General features: G+C 41.4%; 1 protein-coding gene and 1 long non-coding RNA gene across 3 annotated transcripts in view; one reads left to right on the top strand and one right to left on the bottom strand.

Moving 5' to 3' along the window:
• The window catches only part of SH3BGRL2 (SH3 domain binding glutamate rich protein like 2), a 60,415-nt gene that overhangs the window by 6,405 nt on the left and 35,951 nt on the right, over positions 1-18,059 (top strand). The window lies entirely within an intron of this gene.
• LOC113598790 (uncharacterized) lies at positions 2,286-16,300 on the bottom strand. 2 transcript variants are annotated; one of them, XR_008298509.1, is made up of 4 exons: positions 15,848-16,300; positions 10,717-10,841; positions 5,744-6,032; positions 2,286-4,064 (listed from the first exon to the last, which is right to left on the bottom strand). It is a non-coding gene; the product is annotated as an uncharacterized LOC113598790 (long non-coding RNA). The 2 variants fall into 2 exon arrangements; XR_003419510.2 differs by having other exon boundaries at positions 10,717-10,830.

Here is an 18,059-nt window from a genome sequence, read left to right as displayed (position 1 = left end):
AACCCATAACAGCATGGAATATGAGTGCTGAAATAGACTAATTAATGGAGTTTTCTCCCTTTAATTGGATAGACTGAAGGCAAATTTCTTGAATCTTCATGTTAGCAGATGGATGTGGAATTGTATGGAATTGTAGTTGTAAGGTCTCTTGCTAAAAAGGGAGGTTTATCAATATCCCAGATGAAGACCTGACCTCAGGTTTTCTAGTACATTTTACTCTTTCTCAAATTTGATATTTTCCCATTCTACAATAATATTTTAAACTTGGAAATAGAAGTATAATCAAGGGCATGGACTCGTATGAAATTAGGGGCTTTTTATCCATTTGTATTGGAATACTTTCAGAAAACATTTCTATTTATTTGAGGAAATGAAATTTTGACAAATATTTATAATATGAAATTTGAGGTGGTTTCCATATTGTGGGAATTTAAGAACATTTGAGTCTTGTCTTTTGTGTGTTTTTCAGTTTTTTTGGTCAAAAACAGAAAAGGACAGGGGCACCTGTGTGCCTCAGTCAGTTAAGCATCTGACTTCGGCTCAGGTCATGATCTCTTGGTCTGTGGGTTCGAGCCCCATGTCTGGCTCTGTGCCAACAGCCCAGAGCCTGGATCCTGCTTCAGACTCTGTGTCTCCCTCTTTCTCTACCCCTCCCCTGCTCGTGCTCTCTCTCTTTCTCTCAAAAATTAATAAATAATTAAAAAATAAAAAATAAAAAAACAGGAAAGGAAAACAACTGTAGTGGGGGGGGGGGGGGAAGCCAGTTCTATAAGAAGCAGTGTGAGATACCAAATTAAGAAATATTTCTTCTTTAGATGTTTTTCATGTTTAATTTATAAAAATGTTGAAATGAATCATGTTCCCCCCCAGTACAGTTAGAAATGGGTGACAGAATAGAAAAGGTCTAGATTCTTAGTGAATGTTTCATTTTTCCCAAAACAGAAATTAGCATGACTTATGGATCATTATATATGAAAGTTTAAAATACTTTGTTTTGAAATGCAGATTTAAAAAATGGGACCAATAAATTATTGCTTTAATTGCTGAATGTCCATTTTTTTAAAAAGTCACCCTCCAAACTCTAAACTTAAAAGGAGACCCAAATTTTCAGTAGGAGCTGCTTTGGTGGCTGCTACCTTGCTGCAGAGTGAGTTAGAAACGTGTTATTCTCATTTAAATTACATTCCTAGGTACATTATTTTTCTGTGATTAGCTTTGTTACACTGCTACAAAGAAAAAGGACCTAGCTTTCTAAATGAGAAATTTAGTGAAAACAACTTTTTTCCCTGTGAACTGGCAAACGCTTATTAATATTTGAGGGAGATTTTCCACTTCTAATCATATACAGTTGTCTTCTTTGGGTCCTCTTTTTAGTGGTAGTTTAAAAACATGTCATGGAACCTTTCTGTTGAGTGATTGTTTAGACCAGCAATGACCAGTACAGACCGTTGCCTGGCATGGAGGTGGCTAGGGCGGCTGTGAGAGGTGGCGCTTGGGGACTGGGAGCCTTGGAGCGGCTGTAACCCAGCTGTGTGGTCTGAGCCAGTGCAGCTTCCCTTCTGTCCTCTTTCAAAAATAGGCTTATCTGAGTTTTATCTGCCAGCACGGACTAATTGCTCAGGAACTATGGCAACTAAAAGTTAGTGTTGTTCTTTCTTTCATGTTTGATTAATTTTTCCAGACTCTAAACAATCAGCCGACCTAGGAAAAGCACCTTCTGGGCTCCTGATTGCTTTGCTGTAGGACTCGAAGCTCTGCTAGATGCTTGCTGCCAGATAGGGGTCCCCCTACCAACAAGCCCAGGTCCTTTTAGGCTGGTGCAGCCCCTGGAAACTAGAACTGGGTCTGGTTCCCTTTGTTACCGTTGACAGCTTATTCATTCCTAAAAGGTACTGAACTCTTTTGGGCTGGGTCAGTGCCTGGAACAACCCCAAAGGGGGTTTCCTGGAACTGACCCCTGAAACTAGAAGGGCAGGGCGCGGTGTACATCAGGGTGTGTCTCTTGTGGGACCCTTGTGGCTCTCTGCCAGCATTGCTTCAGCACTCCTGAAGCCGGAAATGGAATGTTGGCTGGGACTGAGGGCAGAGGGTTTTAGGTAGGACGTGCTTCCATATCCTACCAGCGATGACTCAGATCTGGAATTGGCTTTTTGTCATCTTGGACCTAGTGGCTTTTGGAGTGGAGGGCTGAGAAGAAGAGAGACCCAATTAAGTGACTTGCTGACAGGTCAGTTCAATGGTGTTTGGCAAATACAGTTAAATACAGTTAAAATACAGTTAAATACAGTTAAAGTCAGCAGACCAATCCTATATAAAAAACAAAACAAAGCAAAACAAAACAAAAAAAAAACCCCTAAAGCAACACAACCAATGTAGCTTTTGAGCTTTTTTTGAGTTTGTTTTCTTTTTGGAGTTACACAAGGAGTGGGAGTATGGTCTTCATTCATGGCATTCCTATGTGATTTGAAGCTTACTAGTTCTCTTCTTTCCTAATTATATTCGTTATGATAGTTGCTTGAATGGGAATTGGCCACTCCATCAGCCTGGGTCCCCAGCTGACAGAAGTTTTGGGTTGTGCTGACCTTTTATGGTAAATAAACTACTTACTAGTCAAAGTAACTATTTGGATTGAATATTTGCTGATTTATTTAATTCTGGAGTTAGTTAGCTAATATTCAAGCCAAGCACCTCCTTCTGCCCCATCCAAGGATTAGCTATCATTGGGAGTCAGTATAGTTTCATGGGTAAGGCAGGGCTTAATAAAAAAAAAAAATTAATTACTATAATAAAACAAAAAAATTTTAAATTATAACCTTGGATCTTTAATCATCAAATAATTATATATAGTACATAGTACCTACTAAGCCAAGGATGCATGCTGCTATAATTTTAGAGTATTTACTTATTTTTGATTCTTATTTTTTTATTATTTTTAATTTACATCCAAGTTAGTTAACATATAGTATAATAATGATTTCAGGAATAGAATTTAATGATTCATCACTTACATATAATACCCAGTGCTCATCCCAACAAGTGTCCTCCTTAATGCCCCTTGCCCATTTAGCCCATCCCCGTACCCAACATCCCACCAACAACCCTCAATTTGTTCTCTGTCTTTAGTAAGAGTTTCTTATGGTTTGTCTCCCTCCCTGTTTTTATATTATTTTTCTTCCCTTCCTTTATGTTCATGTGTTTTGTATCTTAAATTCCACATTTGAGTGAAATCATATTTGTCTTTCTCTGACTGGCTTATTTCACGTAGCATAATACATTCCAATTCCATCCACGTTGTTGCAAATGGCAAGATTTCATTCTTTTTAACCATTGGTAATATTCCATTGATATATATCACATCTTCTTTATCCATTCATTAGTCAGTAGACATTTGGGCTCTTTACGTACTTTGGCTATTGTCAATAGCACTGCTATAAACATTGGGGTGCATGTGCCTGCCCCTTTGAAATAGCACTCCTGTATCCCAATAGTGCAATTGCTGGGTCGTAGGGCAGTTCTATTTTTAATTTTTTGAGGAACCTCCATACTGTTTTCCAGAGTGGCTCCACCAGTTTGCATTTCCATAATTTTAGAGTTTTTAGTAAATTTAAATATAAAAGAGTTACAATTTGAGGTCATTCCCCAAACAAATCACCCTATTAGAGTTCTTCTGTAATTTTTGAACATTTTATAGGTGCATGGCAGGTTGTGCATACGTCACTAGAACATATTTATTCATTGCCTACAGAGTGCTTACTACTGTGCAGTTGGTCACTATTCTTTGCTGTACCTAATACATGAATATAGAGTCCTGGTTTGACTTAAGTCTTCCTATACTTAGCAAGTAGATCTTATCTCAACTGACAGCTTTGACTGATGGATGGTGGCTGCCTGTAGAGCTGGGAGAGGGGTTTTGGAGCTTTGTCTGGGATCAGCTGGAAAACAGTGTGATTGATTGTTGATGTCTGATCTGGCACCAGAGGAGGGAGGACCAGGGCTTATGCCATGTATTTGCCAGTGCTATCTTCGGCTCTTCCATGCATAACTGAATGGAGAGTGTTTTGAGTCTGTGAGTAAAAGGGAAAAGAAATATGAGACACCAAGTTGAATTGATGGATAGATAATATTCTCTGCAAACATCTCACCCCAAATCTAGGGGGAGGGTGGTAGAGAAGGGCCAGGATCTCTCTGTTTAATAAAAGTAAGTGAAGACAGTGATTATCATGACTGTGAAACTGAACACTGAATCTTGATGCTAGTGAAATGTTTGTGGGGAGCTTCCCTCTGTGGCAGATGGGCAGGTAGGTGGTGGTAAAAGAGGTGGTGGGGGGGGGGGGGTTGTGAGAACAGTTGGTGGAGACAGAAAGGGAGAAAGACACTGGATAGGTGGACCCTCAGATATGCCTGTCCACCTTGCTGAGCCTTGGAGCACTGGAAGGTCAGGTGAACAAGTTAGTGTTTACCTGTGCCCAGAATGTGGTAGGATTTTTCCTACAGGTTATTTAATCCTTATAATGGCCCTACAAACTGTGTTTCCTATACCCATTTTTCAGCTGAGAATATTGAGGGCGATTAACATTCCTAGGATCTTTTGGTTCAGTGAATCCAGATTTGAACCCCTCCCTGTCATAAGAGTTTTTGTCCAGTACTTTTATCCCACATTACCCACAAGAAAAGCGCTTGCTTGGAGGCCACTGAGAACCTGTGCCTTGGACACCCAGAAACAGGCTAGGATAACAGTGCGTAAGCTCAAGCTAAAGAAAGGAGAAAGGGCAGGACTGCTAAGGAGCAGTTCCAGGGGTACCCACTCAGCTGTTGAGCAGGTAAATGTAGCCATAGTGTCCTCGGCACGGGAAAGCAATGGCTTTGCTTCTGCAGAGACTGATAAAAGCTATAAGGAATATAGGGGCGCCTGGGTGGCTCAGTCAGTTGGGCGTCTGACTTCGGCTCAGGTCATGATCTCACCGTCCATGGGTTCGAGCCCCACATTGGGCTCTGTGCAGACAGCTTGGAGCCTGGAACCTGCGTCGGATTCCGTGTCTCCCTCTCTCTCTGCCCCTCCCCCACTCAAGCTCTGTCTCTTGTCTCTCTCAAAAATAAATAAATAAAAAAAAAAGATATAAGGAATATGGTTGGAATGGAAAGCTAATATTTCATAATTAAAAATTTTTTTTGAATGTTTATTTTTGAGAGAGAGAGAGAGAGACAGAGCATGAGCGGGGGAGGGGTAGAGAGAGAGGGAAACACCAGAATCCGAAGCAGGCTCCAGGGTCTGAGCTGTTCAGCACAGAGCTCGACACGGAGCTCGAACTCACAAGCCGTGAGATCATGACCTGAGCCGATGTCAGACTCTCAATCGACTGAGCCACCCAGGCACCCCCATAATAATTTTAATAGTAACAAGAACAACAACTACCATTCACACCATGTGCAGGAAGTACTCAAGGCTTTATGTTTGTTAATTTGTATTCCTCAAAGTAACTTGGCATTGGTAGCCATTCATATTCATCCCCTAGCCCCCTTCACTCTCTCTAGTAGAATAGGAAACTGAAGCTCAGAAATTTCCAACAACTTGCCTTGTCATAGAATCCAGAAAGTCCAGACACTAGATTTGTGCCATCCATTTTCCTAATGGTCATGTCCCAGAGGAAGGAGTCAGAGGTTAAAGAGAAATTGGAACAGACAGTGCTCCGAAGACACAGTTGAATATTTCACTGAATGTCCTGAAACCAACTGCATGATTTACCTCAAATGCAGTTCTCTTGCTTTGTGTGATTGAGTTGAGCTGACTTGATGTGTTGAGCTGGAGGGAGCAGGATGGGTGGGAAGGTAATGGGCTGATGTGGGAGAAGGAAAGGTTGGCCAGGATGGGGTCGAGGGCAGAGATATTTAATCTCTGGGGACCTTTTGGGCAACATGAGATCTACTGGAACAAATGGTGGTGGTGCAAGTGTGTGCTCTCATTCTTTCTGCTTGGGATTCTCGGTTCTTGGGAGACATTTTCTCCACAGGCTGATCATTCCTTGTTTTCTTCCCTGTAAATAATTGGGTGGAAAGAGTTTATCAGTATATTGCAGCCTACGGTCGGAGTTCAAGGCAAAGAGTGGGTAGAAAGCAGGAGGCCAAAGGCAGGGCTGTTGGTGGTTATAGGGGAGGGAAGGAGGGCCTGTGGGGATGCAGTCACCATGCATGGGAAGGCAGGAGGGGCCCACGGGAGTGGGAGTACATTCATACACCTCATCTGCCCAGTTTAATAATTCTAATCTTTGTGCTTTGCTTATTGTCAGCCATCCCTCTTTCTAAGATCAGATTCTGTACATGCAGTTTACTGAGGGAACCTCATAAGCATAGTTGGTAGAAGAAATTTGTGTGATACAAGCAAGATGATAAGTGGTAAGAATGTGAATTTTAGAAGTAGAAAGACCTGGGTTCAGATAATGGCTCCTAAGTGGCAAGGTGGCTGAGCAGGTCTTTTAACTTCTCTGGATCTCAGTATCCCCACTTGTAAAGTTGTCGGAGCTTAATGACGAGGCAGCCGTTAATAATATTATGGATTTCATTTACATTTAAGTCTATAGTAATTCTCTGGTCTTTTGTGAGTCTTCAACTCTGAATAAGCTATTAAGATTTAAGTAAGGAAAAAGATTATTGTTATAGTTAGACAATAGGTTCTGAGTTAGATGGAACACATCTGTAGGAAGACCTGAAACTGACATTGTTTATTAGGGTTAGTGTAGGCTAGAGGTCACAGTCTAGTTGCAGAGGCTAGAACCCCTTCTTTTTTGAGTTAACACAGTATTTTAAAGTGGTTTTGAGCCAAAGATTTTAAATACTGGGTGATGTCTTTCTTCCACATACACAATCTAGAATTCCTACTCTTCTTGAGACATCTGAAGATTTCTTCACCCATTGCCTCACTCCATCATGGCATGGATCCGTCAGAGTTGCCCCTTCATCATGACGTGGCCTTGGGGTTCTCCACGCCCCCTACCATTCTCCCTCTCCTCCCAACTCTGAGCCATTTGTTATTGAGCTTGTGCTGTTCTTTTGCCTGTAGTAGGAAGTATTTTTTGGCATGTATGTTTATCAAAAGTGGGAAACCACAAGATTATATTGAGAGGGTTATTGGTTTCATGAAGAATGGAAGTCAGTGAAAGGTTTTTGTTTTTGCTTTCTTTTTTTTTTTCTTTTTGGAAACAAGGAAATAATAGTCCTAAATGGTTATTTGGTGCTTGTTGACTTTATTCCTTTATGTTGACTACCTGACTACTGTGGCATTTGAATGTTTGACTCTATGTAACCTAATTATTCCAGGAAGTAAAAAGTGTCTATTTCCTGTCTGTACTTGGTGATGACCTCTCAGTCACTCTAATCTCAGAACTGCTGCTTGAAGTCATTAAACTCTAGGACAGAACTTCCTGGAAAAGCTTAAAAATGAAGTTGATCACACCCTATGCCAGGTTTTATCACCAGTGTCCCTGTTGACACTTAGGTCTAGGTAATTCTTTATTGTGGGGTCATCCTGTGCCTTGCAAACACAGAACAGCATGCCTGGTCTCTACCCGCTGGGTGCTAGGAGTATCCTCTATCTGCAGTTGTGACGATGAAAAATGTCTCCATGTATTCCCAAATATCTCCTGGGGGCAAAATCATACCTGGTTGAGAACCTCTGCTCTAATCTATAGTAGCAGAGAGGAAATGGTTACAAAGAGAAGACTCACATTGCTTTAAAACTAGGAGGAACTGAAGAGGTCATTTCATTCATCGTTCTCTTCTGATGTGGTATGAGCCATTAAATTACTTGTTCAAGTCTCCACTGCTTGTCCTAATATTTCTAGAACAGTGCAACATGGACCTAGAATACTGCACTGGGAGTTGGGAGACTGAATCTGGTTCTGGTGATGGCATGTTTGTTTGTTTGTTTGTTTGATATAGTTGTGTGTGTTTGTTTTTTGTTTTTTTGTTTTTGTAAGCTCTGTGTCCAACATGGAGCTTGAACTCACAACCCCGAGGTCAAGAATCACATGCTCTACCGACTGAGCCAGCCAGGCTTCTTTTTTCTTTTTTTCTTTTTTTTTTTTTTTAACCCCCCCCCTCCCCCCCCAGTGATGCCATTTAATCAGCTTTGTGTTTTTAGACAAGAAACTTAGCTTCTCTGAGCTTCAGGTTTCTCATCAGGCTGTTATTGTTGTTTTTAATTGAGATATAATTCACATACCATAAAATTCACCCTTTTCAAGTCTACGTTTCAGTGGGTTTTAGTATATTTCCTATGTTATCACCACTGTCTAATTCCAGAACCTTTCCTCACCCCAGAAAGAAACCCATGACCATTAGCAGTCACTCCATTCCTTCCTTCCCCCAGCCCCTGGCAGCTGCTAATCTCCTTTCTGTCTCTGTGGATTTTCTTATTATGGACATTTCATATAAATGGAATCTCACAATATATTGCCTTTTATGCCTAGCTTCTTTCACTTAATGTTTTCAAAGTCCATGTATGTCATACTATGTATCAATACTTCATTTCCTTTTATGGCTGAATAATATTCCATTGTCTGAATATGCCACATTTTGTTCATTCATTCATCCGTTGATGGACATTTGGTTTGTTTCCACTTTTGTCCTATTATGAATAATGCTGCTGTGAACATTTGTGTAATCATGTTTTTAATTCTGTTGGACATACACCTAGGAGAAGAATCGGTGGTTCATATGGTAACTCTATGTTTAACCTTGTGAGGAATTGCAAAGCTGTTTTCCCAAGTGGCTATTCATCTTGTATTCCTACTAGCAATGTATGAGGGTTCCAGTTTCTCTGCATCCTCACCGACACTTGTTATTGTCTGCATTTTTTATTATAACCATTTTAGTGGGTGTGTGGTGTTATCTCAGTGTGGTTTTGATTTGCATCTCTCTAATAACTAATGTTGATACTTATTAAGAACTGGTTTAGATCCTTCTGTTGAAGAGCTCTTCTAGCTTTGAATTTTTAATTTTTTTCTTGTATTCCACATATGAACCAATATGAATAATACGGAATTGAGCCTTTAAGGATATATATTTTAGAAATTAATTTGGTTAATCAGTTCCCATATATTTATGAGTACCTTATATTGCACAGTGTTTGATCATATTCAGGATGCAGAATGAGTATATGGCATGGTCCTTTCCCATCCCAGATAACAACTAATCTGACTGGGGAGATAAGATGAACATGGAAAACAGAGGCAACACAGAGTCATATGGAATGTAATGCTGAAATTATCTATCTTGTAGGTAAGTCTCAAGGGCATGTCTGTTTATTTGGATGAGGACAAAGAAAGTCACATCAGTGCTAGGCAGAAAAATAGCATCCTCTTTTGAGTTGGGAAGGTGGCTGTTTTTAAGATTCTAGAAAATTTCACTTAAATAAAAAGAAATAAAATTCATTTATTTTTATTCACTAAAATAAAATTTCACTTAAATAAATAAAGTGGAAAATTAAGTTTTTTTCCCCTAAAATATTTTGTATAAGCTTGTGAACTGGAATAGATGTTACCCTCTCTGTTCTTTTTTGTCAAAAGAGTGAATTTGATTTGTATATCTGCGCTGCCCTTTGTTTTAGACTAGACGACTCCTTTTCCACCTGTATGTATTTCCTATAGTGTGAGATCAAGACAGACAGAAGCACTGTACTTAATTCCACAGAACTGTTTTATTAGCAAGCTTGGTTTTAAGAAATAATTAACAGGGGTGAGATGATTAATAATTCACTTTTTGAATTCCTTTTCCATTAAAGGGGAGAAATAGGCTTCATCCTTTTAACAAGATTAAGTCTGTGTGTTAGGTGCAGAGAGCTTCTAAAAATCTTCTTGGCTCCTTTCAGCTTACAGCTTCAAGGCTTAGCTTTTTGGCCTGGCGTTTTGGGCCCTCTGTGATGTGATTCTCACCTACCTTTGCAGCATTTTCTCTCTCTGTTCCTTTGACTACTATATAAATACACTAGGCTTTTTTACCTTCTGCCTTCTGTGCCTTTTTTCATAACATTTGCTCTGCCTGTGCTCACCCTGCATTGTGACCAGATCCCCCTCCTTTCTTTGAAGCCCTCCCATTTCCCGGTGAAGTCTTCCCCTGGCCTCCCTTTCTCCTCCCTCCAGTTTGGCTGTAGAAGCAGCCCTCCACGGTGCAGCCTGTGGAACTGCTGTCCTGGGGCCTCAACACGTTTCCACCCTTGGTTAGAATTATCTTGTACCCAGGTTCTTTGAACTACAAGTTCTAAGTTCTTGGAGGTCAGGGCTGTTCTATTCATCTTTTTATACCTCAATGGTTTCCTATTAGAAAACTTGGCATGTAGCATTTATTGAATGAATGAAAAAGAAATATTGTTTCTGTAGCTTCTGCATCAAATATCAAGCTTATCAAGAGTTCAGGACCATGTGGGAGTGGGATTGGTATGGAACATGTACTTGGAAGTCTGCTTTGGAAAACAGAAGGCTGTGAGGGACAGGATTTATAGGTTTCTCCCGCTCTCCCAAAGTAGAGCATTCCTATGAAACTTTTCAGAAGCTGAAATGGCATACAGCGAAGAAGCAATTAATTAATTACCATTAAGTTATGTGAAAAAAGTTTGAGTGTTCCCAAACCCTAAAAAGTAACCTCTCTTAGGCTTTTTTGATACCTTATGACACATCTTGCTAACAGATGCACAAAATAAATAGAGATTAAAGCACAGATGCTCACGGTTCAAAGCTGTGGCAGCCTGATGCTGAGCTGCTGAGTGTATGTAGTTCCAGGGAAGGAGCTTGGGGGTGCTGGTCTCGCTGCTGGGGTGCCTTCTGCTTCTGTAAAGGCTTCCTGCAAAACAACTGCTGAATGCTGTTTTCGCTGTTTGCCTTTTTCATAAAGGTGAAAATCGTCTTTGGATTCCTTTCAGTTAGGGAAAAGAGGTAGTAATGTAGGTCTTTCATAGAAGTGAAGTGGCATAGTGTGAACTTTCAAAAACTGGGGATACCTGTATTTCACTGCTTCTTAAATATGTGGCATGAAGAATCGATGTTATTAGAGATAATTTTATTATAGTATTACTTCCCTTATGCACGTATCAGAATTCTAGAACCCCCATGTGGAATGAAGCTGGAGCCCTGGCAGGAAGCAGAGGGGCCTCTTCCAAATACTCTGGGGCTGGGGCTGGGCTGTGGCCCCGGGGGTCTGCCCTTCAGAGCCTCACCTCAGACAACTGAGTGACAGAGGCCACAGCAGTGTTCTCAGCTCCATTGAGGAGTCACCAAGGGAAGCTCTGAGAAGTGACAGCTGCCTCCTGGAGGCAGAACTGGAGAATTCCAGAAGCACAGTTGCAGGCTCTAGTTGGTATAGAGTAAAATAACAGACTTTTACACATAAGTGGGCCCTGAGAATGTCAGTGCACCACATCAAAGTACAAAAAATGGATTATAATGATGATTCTTCATCCAGAACAGATTAAATCAGGTTTGGCATGTTTTGCTTTGATGTATTCTGCTAAACAATGCAGGAACCCATGTGGTGCCTTTTAGAAAGATTTCTAAACTAAAAATAGTTTAAAATAAAGTCAAAATAAATTTGTGTTTGAAGGGATGAGCTTTCAATTATCCAGAAAACCACAGTCTCTAATTCCAGGAGAAAGTAGCTTATTTGCTCCTACCTCTGTCCCCTTGTTGCCCCCATCTTTTGCCTTCCATTTCCTTTCTCTCTACCTTCCCATAGAATACCCACCTGGAGGCTCCTTCCCCCTATCATCCTAGGAGCCATTTAATTTATAGTCCTTCTTTTTATTGTTTATTATTTATTTTATTTTTTAAGTCTTTTTAAATTTGTTTTTTAATGTTTATCTGAGAGAGAACACGCGTGCGTGAACAAGTCGGGGAGGGGCAGAGAGAGAGAGGGAGACAGAGAGTCCAACACAGGCTCCAGGCTCTGAGCTGTCAGCACAGAGCCGGACGCAGGGCTCCAACTCATGAACTGTGAGATCATGACCTGAGCTGAAGTTGGACGCTGAACCAACTGAGCCACCCAGGCGCCCCGTATATTCCTCCTTTTTAGATTTCTGATACTGGGCTTTTGTTCTGTGCATACGTATCCCTGAGCTTCATGGCCTTGCCCCCTTCATTTCCCATGTAGTACTGCCCTGGCTCTTTAGGCACCCCTCCATGACTGCCAGTTTCGTATGAAAGTTAGTTGTTAACAAGCCCTATCTTCCTCCACCCCCCCTCCCCCATTAGACTATGCACTGCAGCAAATTAGAGACCTGGTTTTGTCACCTATATTCCTTTAGTTACTAGGGCAGCCTAGCACGTTGCAAGGTCTCCACAAGGTCTCATAAACATCTGTGAGTTAACAAAGACTTTTACCTTTTAAGGGGACTTTGGTTTTTCTTTTTTCTGGCTCTCTGTGGATGGCGCGCTCCCTCTCTGTTTCTCCCCCACCCCCCAAGATTCTCTTTCTCTCTTATTCTCCTTTGTTAATTTCACCACTTACTCTCTTGAGTCAAGATGGAATGGAGAATTATATGGCTGAAGATACAGAGAAATTTGAGGTGGAAACACCACAATTTGGAAGTACTCTTTAAGACTTCATCTTACCTGATGCAGGACTTAGGGTCATCTGTGGGAAAGGTGCATGCCTGTGGAGATCTGAGAAAGCTATAAGAGCTCCCAGTGGCAGTTGTGTGGGACTGAAACTGAATCAAATGTGTGGCTGAAGCTAGATGGTTGGAGTTTTTAGCAGAAATGGCACATAGCTTTCCTCGGTAGCCCAAAGAGGGAGGATTGAGCTGATGACATGGTCAACCCAACATAGGACAGGTGCACAGAATGTAGGTAAGAGCATCCAGACTTTCTCATAGAGGTATGAGTTTGTGCCTACAAAGGAAATGTGGACTAATTATATGATGCCGTGTAAAATGTAATTGTGAAAACGATCTGGTGTCCCCCAAATTGCTTTTCAAACCTAAGTGGCAGTAGTTTCTCGATCATCTCTTAGGATCACTTTCTACACAATTGAGGATTAACTGATGTGGAAACAAGAATAACATATCCAAAAACACAGTGTGGGGGCACCTGGGTGGCTCAGTCGGTTAAGCGTCTGACTTTAGGTCATGATCTCGTGGTTTATGAGTTCGAGCCCCACATTAGGCTCTGTGCTGACAGCTCAGAGCCTGGAGCCTGCTTCTGATTCTGTGTCTCCCTCTTTCTCTGCCCCTCCCCTACTTGTGTGTGCACGCTCTCTCTCTCTCTCTCTCTCTCAAAAATAAATAAAAACATTAAAAAAAACAACAACACAGTGTGTATGGAGTAGTATCTCTGGCCATCGATAACAGCATGGCTTTTGGCTGAAGGCCGGTGATTCTTGCCTGTGGAAAATACTGTCCTCAGCAGGATTTCCTCCTTACTACAGAGGATTTTGACTATTATAGCAAGTTTTGCTAGACTAGCTCTTCTATGTAGTATCCTCTAATTAATAGGCACGTGTATGAGCAATTGTGTGTAATTTTCATAGTCTTATAAAATAGTGGCATTCTGAATTCATATTTTATACTTGACTGACTTTTTTCTTTAAGGAACTAAACATGTAATCTTGATAGAGAATGTAAAAACAATAAAATCAAACCAACCACATCTTTCATTCCATTTGATAATGTTTTATTATGGCCTCACCTTGCTAAGTAATACAAGTTTTTTTTTTTTCTAATTTTTTAATGTGTATTTATTTTTGACAGACAGACAAAGACAGCATGAGACAGGGAGGGGTAGAGAAAGAGAGGGAGATGCAGAATCTGAAGCAGGCTCCAGGCTTTGAACTGTCACACAGAGAGCCCAGTGTAGGGCTCAAACCCACAAACCGCGAGATCATGACCTGAGCCGAAGTCGGACGCTTAACTGACTGATCCACCCAGGAACCCCCACAATCTGTTTTGACAAGCGCTCCAGGTGATCTAGATGTACCTACGGGTCGAGAGCCATTGCTGCAGGGGGAGGGAGGAGAGGCATGAGGCCAGAGAGGTGGGCCTTGTGGGCCTGGGCATGGAAGTTTCCTTTCATCTCAAGGTTAATGGGAAGTTCCTGAGAGGTTTTTAAACAGAGATATGAAACCATTAGGTTTATACTTTAATAAAAATACTAGCTTCTTTGCGAAAAGCGGTTTGGCTAAGGAAATCTGGCTACGAGAAGACACAGGAAGCTGTAGATGAGAGACGATGACTTGGTATGAGCTAGTAGGAGTGAAAATGGAGAAGCATGGATGGGTTCAAGAAAAAATTTGAAAGAAGAAAGGCCATGACTTGATTAATTGCATCATCAGGGATAATCAAAGATGAAGTCCAGGTTTCTGTGTTGGGCAGGTAAGTGGGTAGTGGTACCATCACTAAGATCTTCTGAATTTTCTGGTTTTCTGAAATGTGAGTAAATCTTAAGCACCCAGTCTTCCCCTTAGAATCTGTTCTTTCCCACAAGCCCCAGAGACAACATATCAGATGATATTTGAGTATATGCTATGTGGATAATTCTCTTGGGAGATGTGCTACACACAGCTAATACCGTAAGTGACATCAATATGTGTTAATGTGTGTGTAGCTCTACAAAAAGTATAAAATGTCTGAGAAGATAGAAAATAAAGATGTAAGCAAGGTGTTTGGACTCAGATGTGTGTAGAAGTCTTGCCAAACAAGGTAAACTTGCCTAATTTAGGGAAAAGAGATGGTAAGAGAAGAGATTACAGGCTGTATTCAGTTCTCAAAGGGTCTAGGGTGTGAGCTGAGGTTCTCTGGCTGGAAGGCATCATGTGTGATCCAGTATACTTCAAGATTCCAGGATTCTGAAGGTGAGAGGCCTGGAAATCTAAGAGTGTGACGCTGTGTAGCTGTCTTTCTACAGTGTTTATCAAGAGCCAATGAGGAATTCTAAAGTTCTGAAAAGATAGTGATATGTGCTTGAGAAGAACACTCTTGTCTGCCTTTAGAAGGGTAGGAGTGGGTAGGACAGTAAATTTCTGGGAGACTCCCAGAATTTTACTGTCTGGCCAGCAGCAGAATAGGCCCTTTAGAAATGGGGAGAAATAGGAAAGATAGGAGGAGGAGGAGAATTTGAAGGACTTAGCAGCTGAAGGAAAGAAGGGAGGTGATGACTTCATGGTTAGTAGGAAACTGGAGGAAGGTCTGGCTGTTGGAGCTCCTGTTGGAGCAGTCCTAGAGAGGGAGGGGGGCTGGGAAAGATACTGGTTTAGTTTCTTAACATGAACAAGTAATCGTGTGGGATTAAACATGTAAGCATGGTTTTGAGAAATGAAACGACTAAGCTTAAGGTGGCAGATTTTACAGACTTATCTTTTAAATTTTAATTCAGTCCTAGTATTGTCCTACTCAGCTATCTTTTAAAATTATGCCAAGAATTAGAAGCAAATAATGTCTCACCAGCCCATGATCCGGAATGTGAAAGGAGTTGACTAAGCTATTCTGAAAATATTTGTTCCCAATCAGGAAATACGTACGGGTGACGTTTTCGTTAATGGTGGTTAGAGCCAAGTTCGTGGAAACAATTGTTCTGCCAGTGGCAGGGCAGTGGCAACCTCTCTCTCATCTGTTCTGAATTATTTCAACTCAAGGACAGTAGACCATGCACTCTGACACCCTTCCTAAGTTTCAGTTAGGGAACTAAATGAAGTGATTGGATTTAATTACACATAAACTTCTTGATCTTAATCTGTGATTCCAAAAGAGAGACAACTATGACTCACAATAAAAAGGTGTTTAAATTGACATTGACCACCAGTTTAAAAACAAATACACCGGTACTGACTTTAAGTCTGAGAGTATAGTGTGGGGACATCTGTCAATTCTTACCTTGGCTGAAATCTCCTGTTCTTCCTGTTCCACTTTGTCATTTTAACTTTCCCATTCCTCCTCTCAGTTCCTGTATGCAACAGAGACGGGAAAATCAAAAAGGTTACTCTTGTGAGCACACAACAATGAATAGCATCTATTTGTGGAACTCTGTTCTGCTCACCACAAGCCCCTGTGCAAGGGTCTCCTCTGTGCTCATCCCTCTCAGTCCGCTGTAGCCTGCTGCCCAGGCAAGGATGGGAGCATGTGCATGAACATGAACCTGTGTGGAAAATAAACCCTCAAAGAGCATGTTCTACTGGTGAGAAAGCATGTTCACATTTAAAGGGAAACCCATTCTTACTAAAATGTACAATCCTTAAGAGTGGATTGTCCATTTGAATCAAGTTTTATAGTTTGGATATTGACTTCCTGTAACTCACAGCTCACTTGCAAATGAGCTGAAGTAAGGCAGAGGCAGGCCTGGTACAGGCCTAACACCTCCTAGACCTTCAGAATATCCCTGCGGAATGAACACAAGTGAATCAAGGAACGAATGGAGAAAGAGAAGCCAGGTGGCTGTGGAGTTGTACTGGGTCCAGGTATCCCCAGTTGACTAGCAGAATATACTTGCTAAAGAACAGAATAGAGAATGAGGTTTGTGGCCCTAGAATAAAAGTTATAATAATAACTAAAACATGTACTGAGTTCTTTCAGTGGGCCGTGTACAACTCTGTGAGCATTATGCCATTTAATTTTCATCGCTATCCTCTGAGATGAATTATGATCTGCATTTCACAGATGAGGAAACTAAGGCTTTGATAGAATAAGGAACTTGTCCAAGGTGATACCGATCCATCCATTTCTGTCTGTCCAGGACTAGCTCATGACTCAGAACTAAGCGGCCCAAATGAGGATCAGGCCACTGCCCTTGGCATCTTTATCACAGTGTTCTAAGCATCATGAGCAAAGTCCCAGATGGACCAGGGCCCCTCACAGACCTCAGAGCCAAGCTTGCTTTGGCCGTACTTACCACCCACCTTCTTTATTCTTTACACTGTCCCATTTTTAGTGCTGCCCAACTGAGCACAAGAGAGGCTCCCTTCATCTCGTCTAATAACAGAGTGTGTGGTTTTCATTTAGGTAGGTTATTTTTGTAATGACGTTAAGTTGTGGACTTGTATAGGCAGTTCTCCTGTCAGGATGAGTCATCAACAAAGTGTTGTTTTGTTGATAGAAACAGGAAAGTTCAGGGAAAAGGGTGGACTGGTGGGTTGACTTTGTGACAACATTGTTTTTGTTCTGTTTTAGCCATCAAGTTTGAGGTGATGCTGGGACATTTAAGCATACATTTCCAGAAAGGCTCTGGAACTGGGGGATTGACCCTTGTGAAAGATGCCAATTTTGAAATGCAAGTTTTAGATATAGTTTAGATATATATTTCTTTTTTTTTTTTTAATTTTTTTTTCAACGTTTATTTATTTTGGGGACAGAGAGAGACAGAGCATGAACGGGGGAGGGGCAGAGAGAGAGGGAGACACAGAATCGGAAACAGGCTCCAGGCTCTGAGCCATCAGAGCCTGACGCGGGGCTCGAACTCACGGACCGCGAGATCGTGACCTGGCTGAAGTCGGTCGTTTAACCGACTGCGCCACCCAGGCGCCCCTAGATATATATTTCTAAGTCTTACAGGTGAGATTTGAAGTCATGGAAGTATGTGATGTCTTCAAGGGCAAAAGGACTAGTATGAAGAAAAAACAGATTATAAAGGATATCGCCCAGATGTTAAGATTTCTCTCCCTCGCCTGATTCAATTGTATATGCTTATATTCCTGTCTTTTCTGAGTCTAGATTTAGCACCATGTCTTATTTATGTTAACCCATAGAAAATATATTAGCAGTATAGTGTGCTGCCACATTTACAGTGAAGCTCAGGTTAGATTTTTACAATTTCTTTATCAGTCTGGTAACTTTCAAGAGTCGGACGCTTAACCGACTGAACCACCCAGGCGCCTCCCCCGCCAACGGTTTTTTTTAAGTGAAGTAGTCCGTAAAGGTTTTTGATCACATACCCCAATCATAACTTAAAAATTCTTTGAGGGGCACCTACGTGGCTCAGTCAGTTGAGTGTCTGACTTTGGCTCAGGTCACGATATTAGGGTTCGTGAGTTCAAGACCCACGTTGGGCTGTGTGCTGACAGCTCAGAGCCTGGAGCCTGCTTCGGAATCTGTG

Source organism: Acinonyx jubatus, chromosome B2 (assembly GCF_027475565.1).
Source record: "Acinonyx jubatus isolate Ajub_Pintada_27869175 chromosome B2, VMU_Ajub_asm_v1.0, whole genome shotgun sequence".
NCBI lineage: Eukaryota > Metazoa > Chordata > Mammalia > Carnivora > Felidae > Acinonyx > Acinonyx jubatus.
This window is presented reverse-complemented; position numbering and strand designations above follow the sequence as displayed.